The sequence below is a fragment of the Mustela lutreola genome, chromosome 9, assembly GCF_030435805.1.
Source record: "Mustela lutreola isolate mMusLut2 chromosome 9, mMusLut2.pri, whole genome shotgun sequence".
Classification (NCBI taxonomy): domain Eukaryota; kingdom Metazoa; phylum Chordata; class Mammalia; order Carnivora; family Mustelidae; genus Mustela; species Mustela lutreola.
Window position 1 is genome coordinate 64,644,065 of NC_081298.1, and position 14,554 is coordinate 64,658,618.

The 14,554-nt window shown below is 42.0% G+C and overlaps 1 long non-coding RNA gene across 1 annotated transcript; it reads left to right on the plus strand.

Annotated features, from left to right (window-relative positions):
- Positions 1 to 86: 86 nt before the first annotated feature.
- LOC131808494 (uncharacterized) lies at positions 87 to 13,667 on the plus strand. Its single transcript, XR_009344796.1, has 2 exons — positions 87 to 12,961; positions 13,198 to 13,667. It is a non-coding gene; the product is annotated as an uncharacterized LOC131808494 (long non-coding RNA).
- Positions 13,668 to 14,554: the final 887 nt, after the last annotated feature.

The following is a 14,554-nucleotide window of genomic DNA, read 5'->3' on the forward strand; positions in this document are numbered from 1 at the left end:
CCCAGGACTCTGGGATCATGACCCGAGCCGAAGGCAGCGGCTCAACCCACTGAGCCACCCAGGCGCCCCAGTCATTATGATTTTTAAGTTGCCTTTACCAAGTACTCATCTGTTTCTTCTTCCTTTCTCCTTTGATATTAAATTACTTTGATAGATACCACTCTAAATTTTAGATGTTATCTATAAAATAATGTGATAGATATGAAGAAGAAAGAGCATTAGGAGGGAAAATAAATGTGGGTGAGTTTTGTTTGCTTAAGGCATGAGGTTTTATTTTTCCTAAATACCCCCCACAGAATAGGGTAGAGAGGTCGCCATCTCCAGTTCTCAACATGAATAGCAGGCACAGCTTGCAGAAAGCTCTTTTTCTGTAGCTCTGCCCCAATGAGAAGATCCTGTACTGATTCTGGGTTCATCAAAACTAAAAAACCAGAGAAGCTAAATCTGAATGAGTAGAGAGCTGTGCCAGCCATCTGAGAAAAATTGAACCCTAACTGTTGCCCAGTATCGCCTCGTCCCTACTGGAGCTAATGCTTTGTTCTGAGCCATTGTCTTCAGACTCATAGGAGGTGTTACTACCTTTGCAACTCCTCGCCTTAACTTCTCCTTAACCTTGGCCTCTCAACCGCTAAAAAAAAAAAATTACCAAGTCTACCGAATTCCATCAAGTAGCTTTTAGTAGTGGATCTGCTTTTAGGTGAATATTAGCATATTGAGTATTAGAATATTGCCATAGCATAAGCTATTGAAGAAATTCATGAGCCACCACTGTAGATAGACCAGTTGAGGATATAGCTCTGATTTGTGCCCAAGACTTAATTTCTAAAGTTGGCTGGGTGACAATGCAGAGAAGTCCATGCTGTTGGAAGAAAAATTTATTGTTACTCGTATTTCTACTAGAAATGAGAGGCATGCACTCAGGGCCACATGGGGAAGAACCAGAGCCAGAAAGCAAAAGCAGGAGTGAGGGTGAGAGCCTTTATTGTGTTTAGTGGGAAATACCAGGCAGGGCAGTGGAAATAGCTTGGGATTGTCTAGTTTGGATGGTGGTGGTGGGTTCTGGGCTATAAGGGCAGGTTCTATTTCTCTGGTATTGAGCTCTGGTTGATTAAGACCAACGACTCTTTTCTCCTGGACTGTAAGAGCCAAACAAAGGAGGTGGCTCAGAGTGTGGGCTCTGGATTGATTGGTTCTCATATGAAAGGTATGGACCCTTCCTTATGGACCCTTTGCTGCCTCTGACTGGTCAGCCTGTACGGGGCAGTCTTACCAATTGGTGAGGCCCTCAAAGATATCAAAACATCATAAGCCTTTTTTTAACACATGATTAATATGATTGTCCTCTGATGTTTTAGCAACATATTAAGGAAACTTTGGAGTGATGATAATGGAGACATTAAAGAGTAAGTCATACATTACCTTGAACAGCACAGAAAGCATTTGTTTGTTTGTTTGTTTTTTAATGTGGCATTAGTCACCATAGAGTACTTCATTCGTTTTTGATGTAGTGTTCCATGATTCACTATTTGTGTTATAACACCCAGTGCTCATTGCATCAGGTGCTCTCCGTAATACCCATCACTGAGCTAACCCATTCCCCTACGCTTCTCTCCTCTGAAACCCTCAGATTGTTTCCTGAAGTCCATAGTCTCTCATAGTTTGTCTTCTGCTCTGATTTTTCCCCACTTCAGTTTTCCCTTTCTTCCCCTAATGTCCTCCAAAGTGTTTTATTATGATAGTTCAAAGGAGCAGCATGGGGGGGGGGGGCGGTGCAAGGAGTCCTTAAGGCCGGTCCATAACTAAGGTTTCCATTTATATACATTAGCCAAGATCATAGATCTGGAGTCTTGTGCGGGGGGTGGAGTGTGGGGGGGAAGTCTTCAATGCTGTCTTAGCAGAGTTGTAAAGTATGAGTGTGATAATAATATCTTGATCTATTTCTCGAGTCCAGACAGCAGGTCCAACAGTTATGCTCTTGGAGTATATAATTTAGTAAATACATTAACAATTAAGTGGTAAGTGCTTGTAACCAAGGGAAAGGAGTGTTACGATTTGAGACACAAGGTAGGAGGTGCTGGTGGAAAGTTGGAGAGGGCAGCAGGAGAAGGCAATGGAGAGTGAGTGAGCAGTCCTCTCCCAGAGACTTGAGGGGTTGACTGAGAGAAGGCAAAGTGCTTCCTGAAGGAAGTAATAATCAACATTCAGTTTTTGAATAGTACAGATAGTAATCTCCAGATTTCTCTCTGGAAATCTTTTAAGCATTTTTTTAAGCATGGGAGTGTAGGGGTCTGGTTTGGGCAGAGAGCAAGGAATATACCATGGTAATGTGCTAAACAGGCAGCAAGCTCAGAAATGAAATAGAATCCCTAATTTTGGAGGAAGAGAAGCAAAAATGCCCTGTATCCAATTTGTGGCTTAACAAAGGCAGGCTATGGGCGTAAGTTCTAGTGTCCAAAGCAGAGTTGTCTCCAGTTAGCAAGCTCATGGGCTGGGAAATGTCATCTGAACAGTGAGCTTCTGGGCCAGAGTGATGTTGTCTGGGGTGTGGGACTTGGGGTATTCATTTTAAGTGGGTACCCATTCAGGTTGATGTGGGTCTCAATGTTTGCTATGTTTGCTTGAAACAGTGGTTTACTTGAGGTGTTTGCAAACAAATGAAAGCAACCAGACCAGCAGTAATAAGACCAACAGTCAGTAGAAGAGTGAATAGCTACACCTGGCAGAGTTTTTGTTTTTGGTTTTTGGTTCAGGTTCACTTGGGTCCCTTATCAGTTGAGCAGCTGCCTGACCTATGGGAATATCTGTGATTAATGGGTCCCAAGAAAGTACGTGCTCTCAGTCTGGCCTTTAGCACCTGTGGGATGGGGGCAAGATAGAAAAATTTATAGAGAATGAGAAATCTTGTTAAACAGACTAACATGTAATGAGTTTCTAATATGCACGAAGGCAACACATATCCCCCTTTAATTTTTTTAATTTAAATTTGAGGTAGTTAACATACAGTACAATACTGGTTTTTGGAGTAGAATCCAGTGATTCACCACTTACATACAATACCCAGTGCTCATCACAACAATTGCCCTCCTCAATACCCATCACCCACTTAGCCCATCCCCCACCCACCTCCCTCTATCACCCCTCAGTTTGTTCTTTATCATTAAGAGTTTTTTTTTTTTAAGGTTATTTATTTATTTGACAGAGATCACAAGTAGGCAGAGAGAGAGGGGGAAGCAGGCTCCCTGCTGAGCAGAGAGCCCTATGCGGGACTCGATCCCAGGACCCTGAGATCATGACCTGAGCCGAAGGCAGCGGCTTAACCCACTGAGCCACCCAGGCACCCAGGGTAACTCTATTTTTAACATTTTGAGAAACCTCCATACTGTTCTCCAGAGTGGCTGCACCAGTATGCATTCCCACCAACAGAGCATGATGGTTCCCTTTCTCTGTATCCTCATCAACACCTATTGTTTCTTATGTTGTTAATTTTAGCCATCCTGACAGGTTGAGATGCTATCTCTTTGTGGTTTTTATTTGTATTTCCCTGAGGATAAGTGATGTTGAACATCTTTTCATGTTTCTGTTAGCTGTCTGAGCACATACTCCCCTTTAAGTAGAGGAGAGTACAATTAGAGCATTTTTTTCCAGCTTTATTAAAAACAGATAAATATAATTACATACATTCAAAGTGTACAACATGATGATTTGATATATATGTACATTGAGATAATTAACACATCTGTCACTTCACATAGTGTGTGTATGATGAGAATGCTTAAGATCTACTTACTTTCAGTCACTTTCAAGAACACAATACTATATAATTAACTAGTCTCTGTGCTATATATTAAATCCTAGGAACTTTTATAACTGAAAGTTTGTACCCTTTGACCTACATCCTCCCATTTCCCTCTCTCCCCAGTCCCTAGCAAACACCATTCCATTCCTTATATCTATCAAATCAGGTTTTTTTTAAAATTCCATATATAATGATACCATACAGTATTTGTCTTTCTTTGTCTGACTTCTTTTACTTAGCATAATTCATCCCTGTTGTCACAAATGACAAGATTTCCTTAAGACAGAATAATACTCCATTGTGTGTGTGTGTGTGTATGTATCAGATTTTCTTTATCCATTCATCCATTTAGGTTGTTTCCATATTTTGGCTGTTGCAAATATGCTACAGTGAACATGGGAGGGCAGACATTTCTTCGAAATATGAATTTTATTCCTTATGTGAGTTCATTTAATTTCCTGTATGGTTTACAAATATTTTTCCCTATTCTATAGGTTGTTTTTTCAATTTATTAATTATTTTCTTTGCTGTATGGAAGCACTTTAGTTTGATGTGGTCCTACTTGTTTATTTTAGCTTTCCTTGCCTGTGCTTTGGGCATCTTATCCAAAAAGACATCATTCCTTCTCTTCATTTTCTTCTTTGAGATTTATGTTTTCAGATCTTGCATTTAAGTCTTTAATCCATTTTGAGTCAGTTTTCATGGGTATAAGATAGCTATCCAGTTTCGTTCTTTCGTATGTGGATATCCAGTTTTCCCAACCTCATTTATTGAAGAGGTTATCTTTTTCTCATTTTGTATGTTTTCTTGGCACCCTTGTCAAGGTTATGTGTCCATCTCTGCATGGGTTTATTTTGGTGCTGTTTGTTCTATTCTACTAGTCTACATGACTGTTTATGCCAGTGTGACACTATTTTAATTATTGTAACTTTATAATGTTTGAAATCATAAATATAATGCTACCAACTTTATACATCTTTCTCAAGATTTCTTTGGCTATTGGGGTATTTTGTGCTTCCATATGAATTTTGGGATTCTTTTTTCTATCTCTAGAAATACCATTGGAATTTTGATAGGGACCACATTGAATCTGTAGATCATTTTGGGTAGTATGCACATTGTTACAATACCTATTCTTCAAATGTAAGAACATAAGATACCTTTCCATTTATTTGTGTCTTCCATTTCTTTCCTCAGTGTCTCATAGTTTTCAATGTACAAGTCTTTCCTTTCCTGGGATAAATTTATTTCGATGTATTTTATTTTTGATAAAATTATAAATGGGATTTTTTAAAAATTTCTCTTTCTGATAGTTTGCTGTTAGTGTATAGAAATGCAACTGATTTTGTATCCTGGGACTTTACTGAATTCATTGATTAGTTCTATGAGGTTTTTGGTAGGACATTTGGGGTTTTCTATTTATGAGATAATTTTACTTTTTCCTGTCCAGTTTGAATGCCTTTTATTTCTGTTTCTTGCTCAATTGATGTGGCTAGGATTTTCAGTATTGTCTTTAATAAAAGTGGCAAAAGTAGGCATCCTTGTCTTGCTCATGATCTTAGAGGAAAGGCTTTTAACTTTTCACTTTTAAGTGTGTTGTTAGCTGTGGGCTTGTCATACATAGCCTTTATGATGTTGAGAAACATTCATTCTACATATAATTTGTTGAGAGTTTTTATTATGAAAAGATGTTGAATACTTTTCCTGAATTATTGAAAACATCACATACATTTGATCTTTCATTCTGTTAATGTGGGTATCACATTGGTTGATTTGTATATGTTGAACCTTCCCTGCATCCCAGGGACAAACCCCTCTTGATCCTGATGAAAATAACTTAAATCATGGGTAAATCTTTTCCACGTGCTCCTGAATTTGGTTTAATAGTATTGAGGATTTTGTGAATCTATCTTCATCAGATATATTGGTCTGTAATTTTCTTTTAAAGTGTCCTTACCTGGTTTTGTGTCAGAGTAATAATGCCCTTGTAAAGTAAGTTTGGAAATGTTCCCTTTTCTTCCATTTTTCAGATAGTTTGAGAAGAATTGGTATTATTTAAATGATTGATAGAATTTGCAAGTGGATCATGACCTGAGCTGAAATCACGAATCGTATGCTTAACCAGCTGGGAGAGAGAATCTCAAGGAGACTCCCTGCTGAGCCTGGAGCCTGTTGTGGGGCTCAGTGTCACAACATTGAGATCATGACCTGAGCCAAAATCAACAGTCAGACGATTAACTGACCGAACCACCTAGTTGCCTCATCTTTGTCTTTCAGTTTTGAGACTTTCCTTATCATGTGTCTCAGTGAAGATCTCTCTAAGTTGAATCTGTTTGAGGACCTTTGAGCTTCATATACCTGGATGCTCCCTCTCTCACAGTTTTGGAAGCTTTCTTCCATTATTTCTTTAAATGATTTTCTGTCTCTTTATCTCTTCTCCTTTTGTGGTATTCATAATATGAACATTTAAAAAAATTTTACTTATTTGAGAGAGTGAGTGAGAGAGAGGGCATGAACTGTGTGGGGGAGAAGCAGTGGGTGAGGGAGAAGCAGACTTTCTGCTGAGCAGAGATCCTGATGCAAGGCTTGACCCCAGAACCCAGAGATAATGACCTGAGTGAAAGGCAGATGCTTAACTGACTGAGCCACCTACGTTCCCCAGTGTGAACATTTTTTGCTTACTGGTGTCTCATAACTCACATAGGTTTCCTCTAATTTTTTCTTGCCTCTGATTGGGTAATATCAATGCTCTGTCTTTAAGTTCAGAGATTCTTTTTTCAAATTGTTCAGCTTGCTATTGGAGCTCTCTGTTGCATTTTTCATTTAATATACTGTATCCTTCACATCTAGAATTTTTGTGTGGTTCTTTTTTTTTATGGTTTCTGATTTTTTGTTGAAGTATTTGTTTCATTCATGCATTATTTTCCTGAATTCATTGATTTGTTTTCCTGATTTTCACTGAGATTCCTTAAAATAATTATTTTGAATTCTTTTTCAAGTTACTCACAGAATTCCAGTTCTTTGGGGTCAGTTGCCAGAAAGTTTTTGTGTTCTTTTTGACATGTCGTGTGTACTTGTTTTTTGAGTGTGTTTCTAGTGGGTTTATATTGGTATCTGAGCATTTGAGGGAGAATCTACTTCCTCCAGCCTTTTTAGACTAGCTTTGGTGGGGAAAGACTTTTACCTGAATGTGGGCTGTGAGGGCACTAGCTGAGTAGGGTATATTTCTGTTCTGGGAAGAGGACTGTGGCGTAGTCTTCATGTGGGTCTGTTAGATGAGATCAGTGTCAGTAAAAGCTGTGGGGCTCTTTGGTGGCCCAAACTGTGGAGGGCTTGCTGGTGTCAGTTGTGGCTAGGGCTACTGCAATCCTTGGTGGTAAAGGCTGCTGAGGTTGTCCTGTTCTCCTTTGTTGCCCATGGAAGGAAGTTCTAGTTGAAAGCATCCCTTCTGGCACCAAGTCAGCACAATGATCATCCTTGAAGCTGTGTCCAGAGCTGGGTTGCGTGCACAGCCACCATCGTGCCTAGGTCCTGAGGCGAAGGAGCACATGCTACAGTTGGGACAACCACATCTGAGGTTCTGGCATTTGCAGCTCTCCCATGGATCCAGGATCTGGGTCTTGGCTTGTGCATGACTTGAGCCCCAGGTGCATGGTATGCAGTAGTGGCACAGAGCCTAGGATGAGAGAGTACAGCAGTGGCCTGGGCCCAGGGGAAGGGGATAGTGTCAGTACACCCTGGGGAGAATGTGAAAGTTCCAACTCTGACCCCAGGGGGCAGAGGGCACAGTAACAGCAGCCTCGCCCCAGTTATGTTGGATCGAATCTCCAGCTCAGGAACCAGAGAGAGAACACAGAACTGTAGTGGTGTGGCCTGGGACTTGGACTTGGGTCAGCACCTGGACTTGGGACTTGGGGGCAGGGCACAGAGCAGTAGTAGCAACAGCACAGCTCCTGCATTGGAGAACCAATGCCCTAACTTAGGACATGGGAGGTGAGTCAGAGGGTAGTGCAGCAGCATTCCAGGGTCATGGCAGGCCGAAGCTGTGACTTGGGGTCCAGCAGCAGCAGCTCGGCCTGTGATGGCAGGTCAAGCTGTGACATGGGGACGAGGTGTAGAGCAGTGGCAGCTCTACCCCAGTAACCGTGGGTCAGAACCCTGACTTGGACTGCTGCAAGAACACAACTGTGTGCTGGTGGGTCAAAGCCATGACTTAGGAGCCTGGGGGCAGCTCTCACCACAGGGGCTGCTCCAGCCCCAGGAAGGAGACCCTGTGTGACTCTGAGCAGCTCCGTCCACTAGACTCAGCATTGGTGAAGATTGTTGGGGTCCTCAGTAGAAAGGCTATAAATGTCCACTGCTGGAGGCCCCTGCTCTCCTTTGCCTGTGGGGTGCAGTACCTCTGAGGGATCCCTCCTGGTGCTGAGCAACTCTGGACTGGGGGTCGGGATAGTGCAGGTAAAAATGATTCTCACACTTTTCCATGTGGCCGTCCTTTGGTTTTGAGCTCTGCAAGGTTTTTTGTTGCTGCTTTTTTATAGTCTAGAGCTTTCCCAGAGCTGTTTTCATTGGTGTGTAGTTATTTCTTTGTTGCCTTTGTTGTTTTTGTGGGAGAGATGAGCATTGGGACCACCTATCCCAACAACTTGCCAGATACTTTGGGGGGAGTTTTTTAAAGGTTGATTGAGGGGTGAATCAGCCACGATGTCCTGAATTAAGAGACATTAAGTTCCGGGGCATGATTGGGCCTCTTGAGGGTCTGTTTGCTAGACTCGAATTTGAAAAGGAACTGAGGAGATCATTATTTTTCAATTAAACCGGTTATCTGGAACCTAGCAGGGACATGAAAGTTCTATTGAACACCTTTTCCAAAAGCCCAACATTGCATATTCTGAGAAGTGGCGTGTGTGTCTTGATTCCTATTCATAATGCCTGTAACCTCCAGCGGAGTAAGGAGTGTCCTGGCAAGGACTTCTGTTGTGTGCCTAGTATATGTGTGAATTTTGTTTGTATTGTAGATATCTGTGAGAGACAAGATTCCCAGAGATTTTTATCCTGACAAGGACAACCCTTAGGCAGTAGCAACAGGTGTGATATGGTCACTGAGCGGAGCATCTAGTGCTAAGATGACTGCCTAAAGTTTAGCCAATTGTGCCTACACTTGGGGTCCTATCTTTTAGTTAGAGGGACATCCTGGTTAGGAAATAGAAAGTTGCTAGGTTCCTCTGAGTTCTCCATCATTTTTATAAAAGTGGGCAATGCCATTTATATGGTTTATGAACGTTCACTGCTGTTCACTAAGTTAATCCTAAGGGCTCCTCAGGTAGTCAAGGGTCTGGGGAGGGTGACCTCCTCCAGCCCAGTTGCATCTGGCAAGGGATTGAGGACAGGGGACAGCCCCCACCTGTAGGTGGCCTGTATGTATTCCTGTAGAATGGAGCCTGAGTTTGGCTTCATTCTAAATCAAGGAGGACTCACTACTCATGCGGGCCTTGGGGGGTGCTACTTTCATGACCTGGGGGCATCTGGATCCAGAGATACAGCCCAATGTCTTTGAGAACCTCTGTTTGCAGGAGAATCTGGCATGTGGCCAGTCATTTTTTGTTTCAATGGAACATAGCCTGAGGCTGAAAGGGTCAGTTTCTTTCATCTAAAGCCTTTAGGCCACTTAACAGTCACATCAGGGTCCAGAGATGCCAGGTGACCGGAGAAGAGGTTGCCCAGATCTGTTGAGTGAGGGAGTCTCTGAGGGCAGTGCCTATTGATGTTAACTTGGTCAGATTTCAGAAGTTTTTTCCGAGGGAGCCCCATTTAAGGGGGCTGATTTGTAAGTAGCAGCATCAATGAGATTAAGCACAATTTGTAAATGAGGACTCCATGGTCATCAGAACCCAAAAAGTACTGAAAGATGTTAGGCCTGTATGTTTTTGGCGAGTATGTCAGATGACTCGCAAGGTCCTTGTGATGCCATGCCTGTGCTCCTGGAGAGGATGAGTGGAGAAAACATCTTGCCTACAAAGTTGTTGTGGTACCCCACAGGGAGCCTGGAGAAGGTGGCTATGTCCCTCCAAGGTGAAGGTGAAGTGTGCTTGAGAGACCGTTGCATTAGGCACTGAGTAGAGTGTACTAGCTGAACGTCTAAGAGCGAGATATTTACCAGTTACTGATTCAATAGAATTAGTGATTTTAAGAATATTGAATATTGGGTATCAGGGACCTAATGTATGGGACCACAGCAGTAGGATGGCAGTAATCCACCATGAAGGACCTTTATGTTCCCTGGGTTTAAGAACAGGCAAATTTGGGCTATAAAAGTGGAGAAGCAACTGTGATAATCACCCCTTTGTGAATTAGGTTTTGTAGAATAAATTTTAATTCTTGAAGAGCCTTATTACATTGGGCCAGGTAAACTATTTAAAGGGTGTGGGGGAAGATCATGGAGTCCCATTTTTATCAATCTAATTTGTAAGTGACAAAGACTTACATTACTTTTAATTTATTATTCATTGTGTTAGAGTGTCTATACAGGTGGTATTTTAGGGGAGTTGGTACTGTCACTACAGGAAATTGAGACAAAACTACAGTTATGGTGAGGCAGACCTATATTTTTTTCTGTTTCCTATTCAGTTACTTTTTTTCAGATTATAAGAGCTGTAGTGTCTAAACTTAGTAGAATCCTCAGGTGTAATTCCCCCTGCCGTATTGATTAAGTCCAAGAAGTTTTGTCATTGAGGCACTTTAGCAAAATGTTCAAGTTAATTTAGAACCTACATCTAAGGTTGTAGAGGCACAAAAACCAATGAGCACTTTTTAAATTTTCTGGTTATAGAAATCTTCTGGTATATAAATCTTATATTTGCTCCATACATAACTATGCTGCATAATTTGTTACGTAAAATTTTGTTATATCATCTGCTGTTGCATCCAAGAGAGTGGTGCTGGCAGTATCCTGAGTTTGTGACCATGTAGATTTAAGGAGGAGGCACGTATCCTGTTGATAGGCAGCAGCACTTATGAGTGCCCAGATGTACTGGCCAGGACATTTGCCATCTTGGATGAGTTGAGAATCTTCCTCAGGTCCTAGGGGAAGCAGGAACAGACTACTTCTCTGCCCTTGTCCTTTTTCTTCTTCTCCTTCTTCTTCTTATTCTTTTTTTTTTTGAGATGGAATCTCCTTTGAACATTGAGCTACCAGTCTCCTTGGAAAGGATTCTTTAAATTGCAAATCACAATGACAGAAATGTAAGTGACAACAACAAAGAGATCTACCCTCGAAGTAACTTTTCTTTTTTAGAGAGACAGAGAAAGAGCATGAGTGGGGGCGGAGGGAGAGAGAGAATCTTAAGCAGTCTCCACACCTAGTGACCCAATGTGGGGCTTGATCTCACAATCCCAATATCATGACTTGAGCTGAAACCAAGAGTCAGATGCTTAACCAACTGAACCACCCAGGTGCCCCTTGAAGCAACTTGTTAAGCCTTATGGGGACCGTGGTTTCCATGAAGAGGGCACTCAGACTCATGTCACCAATAGATTGCTATAGTGTACTGGCGACTAACACTTGGACTTTTGCCAGCGACACTTTCTAAAAGGGAGATAGTCTGGAAGAAGTTGGCATCAGTGTGATGGGATCAGTTGAGAAGGGAGTTAACAGTTGAGCAGCCCCGACTGACTTTGCCATTGCTGGCATAGACAATCGGCTCACATCCCAGTACAGTCTGTTGGAGGAAGTCACTCAATGCTCCTGGTTGGGAAAAGCCTCTGCCCTGGGTGTTGGGCAGTTATCCTAGTCCCTGAGGGGTCCTCAGTCTAGAAACAAGGCATATCAGGGCAGGGAATCATGTGGGAGCTATGAGTCCAGTTATTTATCCCACAAGGTGCCAAGTAGAGAATGTGGGTTACCATCAGCTTAGGCCACAGCACTTGAGAGTGAATGAGGACCATGGACATGCACGCATTGAGGTCCTCCTCCAAGTTAGGCTGGAACGCCATGTCAGCAGATGGTAGCTGACAGGGGACACATGTGCCAGCACCTGGCGGTATAGACTACTTAGTGAGTCTGTTTAGTAGATCAGGAGCAGTAAAGAGGAGGTCCCTCTGTCAAAGCCAGTCACCCTTCTTGCTCTACCAGTTGCAATAAACTCTACCTACAGGATTTTAATTTATGGAGATGACTGAGTGACAACATGGAAAAGCTAATGCTATGCCACAAAAGGCCACAGGGAGATGCCAGAGCCACTCAGGAGGCAGCAGTAGGAATGCTGGGAAAGTATGGGGGAGAGCCTTTAGTGTTTTTGCAGGAAATGCCAAGCAGGGCAAAGGAACATCTTAGGATAGGCTAATTTGGGTAATGTCAGGGGCTCTTGGCTATAAGACTGACTCTTGGCTGATTGACCTCCAGTGGTGTGGTGCTGATGCTGGGTGATCAGGACACGAGGACTTTTGCCTCCTGGCATGCAAAAACCAGATAGAGGAAGCAGCTGAGAGTGGGGGCTCTGGTTTGGTTGGTTTTCATACAGAAGATATGCACTGTTTCTAAGACTTGGCCAGACCAGGAGGAGCAGTCTCTCCGTAGTCAGGGAGGCCCCAATGTTGCCAAAATGTCACAAATATTTCAAAAAATATGATTAAAGGAGCTCATTCTAGCATTCTGGCTATAGCCTCTGTAATAGAGTCATACTTTCCAATGAGTAAGTATCTCTCTGCAGAAGTTGGACCCTAGACCCATGAGCACAGGCCTCTGGGTGTGTGCAGAGCTCAGGAGCAGAACCGCTGTTGTCGTCTTGCAGCAGGGGAACAGCTCCCCAGAGCAGGGAGGCTCCTTGGCATCAGACAGCCCCTGGGTAGAGTGCGATCCTAGGTCTCAACGGAATCCACTGAGGGAGTCTAAGTCATGAGGCTGAGTTGGCAGATGTGGCCCTTAGGACAAAATGGCGTTTGCAACATGGATTGTCTCTAACCTTTTACTTTGAGGGATCATTTGAAATATCGCACTGGGGCCTTTGTCATTTACCGTAGTCTTTTAACTTGAATGGTTTGGTCAAGTTTTGTATGCTAGCAGTTTGATCAGTGACCGGCTCATCTTACCTCTCATACTACTCATCTCCTACCCCCCAACCCATACACAGTTTTCCACCGAACGCTAGAAAAAATAATTGTTAATAGGTTGGAAAGCTCGGGCGCCTGGGTGGCTCAGTGGGTTAGGCCGCTGCCTTCGGCTCAGGTCATGATCTCAGGGTCCTGGGATCGAGGCCCGCATCGGGCTCTCTGCTCAGCAGGGAGCCTGCTTCCCTCTCTCTCTCTCTGCCTGCCTCTCCATCTACTTGTGATTTCTCTCTGTCAAATAAATAAATAAAATCTAAAAAAAAAAAAAAAAAAAAAAAAAAAAAAAAAAAAAATAGGTTGGAAAGCTCTATTTGTATATTGTTCTTTGCTAGTGGAGGGTGGTGTCAATAACATCTTTTATAGCTGTGAAATTATTTTACCAGTTAAAAATTTGATGTGTATTTTTTCTTCTTAATTAGAAGAGCAGGTTTGAACCAATAAGTTGCTGTAGATAAACTTAAAAATTATGGCTTTTATCTGTTTAGAGATAAATAATGTGTTATCACATTCATGTAATGTAGATTATTCTTTGGGACTTTAATTTTTTAAACTTAAGTCAGGGTTAAAGATGTAGTAACAATATTTGGCATTTCCTGTTGCTTAAGTGAGGCCAGTCTTAAATGTTACGATATTTACTTCATGTATTCTTGTACTGTTGATTTTCATTCGTTGGAATTCTAGATCTAAGATGTGATATTTGGACTAAATAAAACTTACAGTGTTGTAAGTGCTCTTTAATAAATAATTACACCCAAGTAATAGGGTACAGTGACTGGAAATTAGATCAATTCAATACATAGAATATTGTATTCATTTCCTATAGCTGCTTCAACCAATTACCACAAACTTGGTGGCTTAAAACAACAGAAATGTAATCTCTCACAGTTCTGAAGACTTGAAGTCCCAAATGAAGAGATCAGCATGGCCACACTTCCTCCAAAAACCCTAGAATCCTTCCCTGCCTCTTCTACCTTGTGGTGGTTGCCAGTTGTCCTTGGCTCATGGCAGCCTGACTACATGTCTCTGTCCCTTTCACCACATGGCCTTCTTCCCTGTGTGTGACCATGTCTCCCTCTTCCTATAAAAGGACACCCATCATTGGGTTTAGGGCCTACCCTAATCCAACAGGATCTTAACTTGATTACCTCTGCAAAGACTGTTCCCAAAGAAGGTCACATGCACAGTTCGAGATGGATATGAATTTTGGAGGATCACTACTCAACCCAGTACAGATATGGAGCTATTCCAGGTTCATTCAGTATTAGAAAAATCAGGGAAGAGGCCATCAGTGGCTTTGCCTTAAAAACAAAAATTACTTTTTAAGAATGGGCCTATCAAGGCATATAAGATTTTATCAGAACTGAGGCTTATACAGTGTTTTGGGGAATGAGTTGCAGGGGGAGATAGGACTTCATAAGAAAAAGAATGTAGAAGTCCAAATACAGAGGTAGGCTATGAAAATATCTATTAATGTGAAATTTAGAAGGAGTAAGTTAAAAATTTTAAAAGTGGCATACCACACTCATTGCTAAATACTGAAAACTATTTTTATTAATAGTCTGGAACCTTCAAGATACATTTTCTTCCCTTTTTTTCCCCTCTTTGGTTACATTTACTCTACATTTACTCTGATCACACCTCTTCCTATGATAA